General features: G+C 36.9%; 1 long non-coding RNA gene across 1 annotated transcript; it reads right to left on the bottom strand.

The window, feature by feature from the left end:
• Positions 1-288: 288 nt before the first annotated feature.
• On the bottom strand, positions 289-5,887 carry LOC137989524 (uncharacterized). Its single transcript, XR_011120898.1, has 4 exons — positions 5,796-5,887; positions 5,617-5,676; positions 5,414-5,476; positions 289-1,752 (listed from the first exon to the last, which is right to left on the bottom strand). It is a non-coding gene; the product is annotated as an uncharacterized lncRNA (long non-coding RNA).
• Between the last annotated feature and the right edge of the window lie 1,428 nt (positions 5,888-7,315).

Raw genomic sequence — 7,315 nt, 5'->3', positions numbered from 1 at the left:
AGTCGCATTGCACTCTTTGGATTGGTTCAGATCCAGAGGTCGATTTTAGTTTAAGGGAACAGCTTCAGAATTTTTAGATGGAAAAAAAAACTATGCAGTGACTGTTGCTTAGAACGTTTTCTTTGCTTTTTACTGATTTGATATTTTTCTCACAACACTCCAAAAAGGCAATGGCTTCTAAATGGCTCTTGGATATGGAGTGTTCATAAACTTGTCGAAGCCCAGAAAAAGATGGAGTGAAGGCATTGCTTAAAATTTTGTCCAAAATGGCCCCCTTAGATCTCCGGGAAGAATGAGATATTTTATTTTCAAATGCCCATATTAGGTATGGGACACAGATTTCACAGGTGATAGACGAACTACTCTTAGAGCAAGAAAACTGAGGGCATGGATTGCCTGGCCTGTCACACTGCAGGTACTCATGACTTCCTGTGGAACCAAATACTGGAGCTTCAAAACAAGCAGCGATAAAGGACCTCAATTTGGTCAGCTTATGGTCTCTAGATGCACCAACTGATTTAAGCAGATCTTCAGATATACTGCCTTTAAAACGAGAATCAAGAAAAATTTCACACGATTTTGGATTCGCAGGAAGTTTAGTGACACGCATGTTTTTACAAAGATCTTTCCACAGATCATTTTCAAAAAAAGAGACTGCTGTTAAACAGACTAGATTCACTTTCAACTTTTCTGAAGTTGCACTGATTGCTTGCATCAACATTGCTTGCCTTTTTAAAAACCTTGCAGCCAGCATCACCACCAACATGTCCACTCTCAAAGACTGACCTGTTACTCTCACTTTCCTCATCAATATCGCTATTAACATCAGAGCCAACAAGTTCATCATCAAAGACTGAACTGCTGTCTGTGCTTTCATCACAATTATCAGCACTTTCATCAACAGGAGGAAGTATGGAAGCTTCAAGATTATCAGATGAGTTGCTTCCACTGTCCACATTCCATTCTATTCCAAACTCTAGATCATTTTCTACAACTACATCATTTCTGGCAACACACTCACAAGATTTTGCTGTGCCAACAACTACCTCAGTTTCAATTTCAGTTGACATTTTTTCAACATTACATTATTTTTTCTTTGCTTTTTTTCTGCTAGTTTGTTTGTTTTTTTTTTATATTGTGGCTCATCAAAACTTTTCTTACATGTACTTGCTACTGGGGCTACAGTCAGGCTAGACTTGCGTTTATACAAATTTATTCTAAAAATTAAATTTTCTTTTGAAAGGTTTGGATTTTCAAAACCATGCCTCCATGTTTGGGAATGAGTGTATTGACTGTCACTTTTATTTTTGTTTTCCCGCTCATTAAAACCTTTCTTACTTGTCTCATCATTTTCCAGCACATCAGCAACCCCCAGACAAGATTTTCTTTCATTTTCTGTTTTGAATTTAGCTATTTCTTTTTTGCTTTCAATTGGTACTTGATCAACAAGAACACGTTTATCATGTTTTGATGACACCTCTTTTTTCTGAACCACCAACTCATTGGGTTCATTATTTTTAAAGAAAAGCGACAATAGCCAAGTATCTTTCCCCTTTTTTTGTGTGGGGTAACAGATTGAAACGGCGCACTTCCCATGAATCGCCTAAAATAGGAAAGAAACGCTTCATGAGAAATGTCAGGATTTTCAGCATGAAAGGCCTGGAACAGCTCATCTTTAAGTAATACACTGGAAGCTCGTTCTGTCTCCTGTACCTTTGCTAATATCCAATTCCTTGCTATTTCCATGGTAGCCTGAAAAATAATTAAAACAGAAGTAAATTAGAGACCTATCATATTAATTGGGTTGAGCCAGCAGTAATGCTGAATGAGTTTTCAGATCTAGCTATGGACTCACTAATCATTGTTATCACAGGGGACCCACACCAAGGGTGAATTTAGAAGCAATGTATGAGAATAGCTAAAAGTTCCATAATTATTATTGTACTATTCTGCGATAAATATTTGCACAAGAGGATAAACTATCTGAAATGATGTGCTGTTGTTATTATGGCTGGAGATGGCAAATTGTAGCAATTTTTACCTGAGCAACACACGTCCATAAAATCGCTAAATTTTGCCACAAGCAACCACAATAACGACACAGCAGAACATCTCAGATGAAGGATAGTTTACTCTCATCTTATATGCAAATATTTATCCCAGAATTGTACAATAATATGGAATTTTTTGCTATTCTCATACATTGCTTCTAAATTCAATAATACCAAGGGTCAAACACATTATGTGGGCACCCTGTGATTGTTAGTATTTGTGAAAAGTAGACTCGAGCCCCTGTAATTCTTAGATGCAGAGAACCTTACGCTTAAGTTGAAACATGTTTTTTTATCATGAATGTCTTTGCGGTTTGGCAAAAAAGAAAAACAGCTTGACTTAGTAAGATTTATTTGTTATAATGTTGCAGAGCAGTCAACAAATGTAGCTACATATCCTTCCAGATCAACTAAAAAATATGAAAAAAATTCCCTTGACTCGCCAAATATGACAGTCACATCTTGAGCTGGATGGATATCAAGATCAGTAAAATTTCTGCGCGCCATATAGGTCTAGCAGTTAAACTGGTCACAATGAATGGACTTTCTCCATGCCATAAATTATTTCAATAAAATTTAAAATGTTGCCATCACTGAACAACTGTTGAGCATCTTCCTCCCAATGACAAGGATGTGCACCCATTCACATTAAAGGAGAATTGAACCTTAATAGACAACTGAATAGAAGGCCACGAAGGAAACAAAGTTCTCAGTGCAAACCATGAATGCCCTAACTTACCCTGAAGGAAGAGAGGGGCTCGTAAGAATGAACAAACAATGAATGCCCATCGTCACAAGTCTAACTAAACCTGATGGAAGAGAGAGGGTCGTAAGAATAAACAAACAAAGAATGCCCATCGTCACAAGCCTAACTAAACCTGATGGAAGAGAGAGGGTCGTAAGAATAAACAAACAAAGAATGCCCATCGTCACAAGCCTAACTAAACCTGATGGAAGAGAGAGGGTCGTAAGAATGAACTAACAAAGAATGGCCATCGTCACAAGCCTAACTCTACCTGATGTAAGAGAGAGGGTCGTAAGAATGAACAAACAAAGAATGCCCATCGTCACAAGCCTAACTAAACCTGATGGAAGAGAGAGGGTCGTAAAACTGAACTAACAAAGAATGCCTATCGTCACAAGCCTAACTCTACCTGATAGAGGAGAGAGGGTCGTAAGAATGAAAAAACAAAGAATTCCCATTGTCACAGGCCTAATTCAGTTTGGCTTTGTACAGAGACAAAGCATGACTAAAGATAATTTGTGATTGTTAAAGACGAAACGTAAACAATCTGCTAAGTAAAAAAGAATTAGTGCTGTTGTTCGCAATAACAATAATTGTTTTGTCAATGTATGTGTTGATGACAGCAGTTATTGCTGACACAATCATACATTGTATGAACAATAGTATGTCTTAATTAAGCACCCAACCCAATACAAAACATGCAGCTGATCATCAGAAGCATTCTCACAATTAAAACCACAGTCTGACCAGAACCAACAAAGTTTTCTTAGTCTGAGAAAAAAAAAAAACAATAGTAAAAGCCTGCATGTACGAACATATATATATATATTTTTGTCTGGCAAAATAGGGATACTTGGAAATTCAGGCTTAAAGTGGGTTCTTGACAAGGTACTAATTTTATGAAAGAGATATAGGTATTAATTGCCAGAAAAATAAATATTTACGATCTCAAAGTCAAACTCCCTGGTTAAAGTGCTTATTGCAATTTAACTGTTACTCACATATAGAACCTGCTTGATTTTAGTTCGCTGAACAGGGTTTTGTATAATTATGCCAAAAACAGGTTCTTACAAAAGGGTCTCTTTTGTACACTTTCAAACGTGTCTGGACAACCAAAGGAAATTTGTCACAGGCCGACCTTTAAGTGATTACATTCAGAATAAATATATCATTTTGGCAATTTAATGTAGGAGGTTGTTTCACAGTGTCGTTGCTCAAAATGTTTAAAAAATGCAGAAATTGCTCCATAAAGTTATGGAATAGTTGCTAAAAGCTTAAACTTCATGAAAGAAAGCATTTTCCCGTCGTCACAAGCCTAACTCAACCGGATGGAGGAGAGAGGGTCGTAAGAATGAACAAACAAAGAATGCCCATCGTCACAAGCCTTCCAACACTTTTCAGCATTTTAAGGAAGTGCAAAACTAAGTGGGACTGCCTTATGTTTGAGGTGCTGTTCATAAGGGACTTAAAACCTACCTTAAACAAGCAAAAAGACTCCATTAGCTCAAAGCTGTTTTAAATTATATATATATATATATATATATATATATATATATATATATATATTGTGTGTGTGTGTGTTTTGATTGTATCGCTTTGCTTTGTGATTTTTATCGATTCTGTTTTATTTTTTATTGTATTAGCATATATTTTTCCCTAGTGTATTTCAAGGACAATATGTGTATTCTTACCAGTCTGTATATATTAGCTTTCTTTATTCCATTCATTTTTTATCTGGATAATGGTGTCACGTCGACATCGAAACGTCGATTTTTTTAGCGTTTACTTTTATATCTAAAGTATTTTAAACCAAACTTCTTGGTACAACTTGCAACGAAATTTGTGAAACTTTATAAAAATTTCTTAGCCAAGCTTGAATGTTTGACTTTATGTTCAGCCTAACCATTTCAAAAATTCATATTTTAATCCATTTGCATCAACGCTGCTTTTTGCCATCCTTTGCCATCCTCACATGCAAATGGTTTTTATCATTTGACAATGTCTATTTTTTCAAACTAAAGTAATTAACTTTGGGATTTCTTTATTTTGGGCTGAGAATTTTAGCGTATCGAAACCATGCTAAAAGCATGGCACAACTCTTATATCTGTATTATTTTTTAGCGCTATTAAAAGAGATTTCTTAAAACATAAAATAGTAAAAACGAACGATAATATCCGACGTTTCGGAGTAGTCATGACTCCATTATCAAGGAAAAATGTTTGATCATGCAAATTACAGCATTTAAAGCAATATGGCGCGAAAATGGACATAACAAGGTGTGAAGATAATAAAAGTACTTTACGACGAATAGAGTCGGATTGCACATTGAGATTTGGCTTTAAAGTTCTTATGAAAAGCATTTCGTACAATAAACAGTCAAATTTGTTCCTGCATTTCTTAAGCACTTCAAAATGTCTCAGCATGTCCTGAGGGATTGTCCCGTGCACGTTCTTGTAATTTTTTAGTGCATGTTTGTTATCTGCTTTCTGGCTACAAAGACTGGTTTCTTTCTCAACACAAAAACAGAGACTTCGCAGGAGTTGTCAAGAGTAATACGTCGTCCTTCTAACGAAATAAAATAAATTAAAATAAGTACGAATTTTTCTTGATTCTTACCTTGTGTTTGAAGAAAGCACCTGGTCGATCCTGGCTGATTGCTGCCTACACGAATCTAAGGATCTGTAAACAAAAATACTGCTGTTAATTTTTTTGCAATTCGTTGGCTCAATTCGCTTCAACTGTAAAAGATCATCACGATCTTGACTAATACAGATAACCGAAAAAAAGAATTAAAACAACTACAATAAGAAGTGTTATACCTCCAAATTGCTAACAACAAACACACTGTACGCCGTCAAAACTCTGGACGAAACTGAAATCTGTGAATGAAAATACAAGTTACTTCTGTTAAATGCACTCTGTTCATTTCAATTCAGTGTAGAAGAACATCACGAGAATCTCAGCAGAGAGATAAAATAACAATGGAAATTAATCGTACATGTAAATGAGGAAAACAGCACAATCCGTGATCACGATGTGTGGAAACCTCCGCGAGCTTTCAAATTGCTCGATCCAAACCGACAAAACGGGGACAAAACAGGTTTTTTTTTCCGCAAGCGCAATCACTCTGACCAGCTGTCGTATGTTTGTTACTACTCTCTGGGAGAGGGAAGGGGTGCTCCCCTCTTTTTGTTTTTGTTATTTTTTTTTTCAGTCGTCCTCAGTCTTCAGAGTTTCTACAGCCAGTTCGGGTTGAAATGCTAGAAAAAGTCAGTAATACCTAGCCAGCTCATCGGAACACCTGTATTTTTGCCCACCCAGCAAGATTCCTCTGGGTAACAGATAAAGTGAAGAACAGATTCGTTGCGTGCCCCTGCTGAGAAGTGGTTTCACTTGGTGCTTCTGTTGTTGAAGAAAAAAAAATCTGTAATTCCATTCGAAATCTGAACGTAAAACCGGGAAAAGACCAGGGACGAGTTGTTTGATGCAGGTTAAGCATTAAACTTTTCTCTCGTGTACGTACCTGGTACCAGTGCAGAAGGTGTTTGAGAAGGAGTGGTTTGAAGAGAAGTGGAGATTAATGTACTTGGTCCAGAGGCGACAGGAGAAGGACTGGTATGTGGTATTTGTGTTGTCAAAGAAAAAATATATAAAAGTGAAAGGAAATAATTTTTATTAATTCCATTGAAAAACTGAATAAAACAGGAAAAACGATGGATGAGTTGTTCGGAGGAGTTTACTATTAAATGGGGCTAAAGTCCTAGGTTAGGGGGCTCTTATAGAATCTTTATATAGGTAAGCTTGTACGTATCTGAGGCAGAAGGTGTTTGAGGAGGAGCGGTTTGATAAGAAGCGGAGATTAGTGTACTTGGTCCAGAAGAGATCTGTGAAGTGGTGTTAATTCGCGTTTCTGTTGTCCAAGAAAAATACCTAGGACTGAAACAAAATAATTCTTACTAAATCCATTATGTGCCACGCAAAAGCCTTGCATAGTTTTATAATTTTTAACTGGTTTTTGTGAAGTATTTTACTAGAGAAATATTTGCACGATAGCTATGATATCATACTCTCGTGTGGTGCTGTTATCTCTTCGGAAATGGACGAAAAATGTTGGAGCCCTATACAATGAACCGCCATTACAGCGTAACACGCGGCAAGTTCTGAAGTAACTGGGCGTTTTGAAAACGCTAAGAGGTACGAGAGCTGGAGTCTACTGTAAATTAAATAAGAGTAGAAATTACCAAGAGCGTCCTGAGGCAATAATAACTGAGGCAAACGAAGACAATTCGAGGATTCCTGTAATTCTAAGTCAGCGACAAATCAGTCCCAGCTAAAACCAAAAGCCTCGAAATGTTATTACAATAAAGCCCTTTGGACGCCTAAATCAACCAAGAATTACACCGCAGTGCCTGGTATTAAATACTCGTTCAAGTGTCAGACCCTTTGCTCGTGAAGAACCGCAGAGTGAACTGTCAAGCAATTCTTTTGCTTTGTGCTTCCTGTCGGAGACATGGCTTT

Source organism: Montipora foliosa, unplaced genomic scaffold (assembly GCF_036669935.1).
Source record: "Montipora foliosa isolate CH-2021 unplaced genomic scaffold, ASM3666993v2 scaffold_463, whole genome shotgun sequence".
Lineage (NCBI taxonomy): Eukaryota > Metazoa > Cnidaria > Anthozoa > Scleractinia > Acroporidae > Montipora > Montipora foliosa.
The sequence above is the reverse complement of the archived record's forward strand: the minus strand, read 5'-3'. Positions and strand labels throughout refer to the sequence as shown.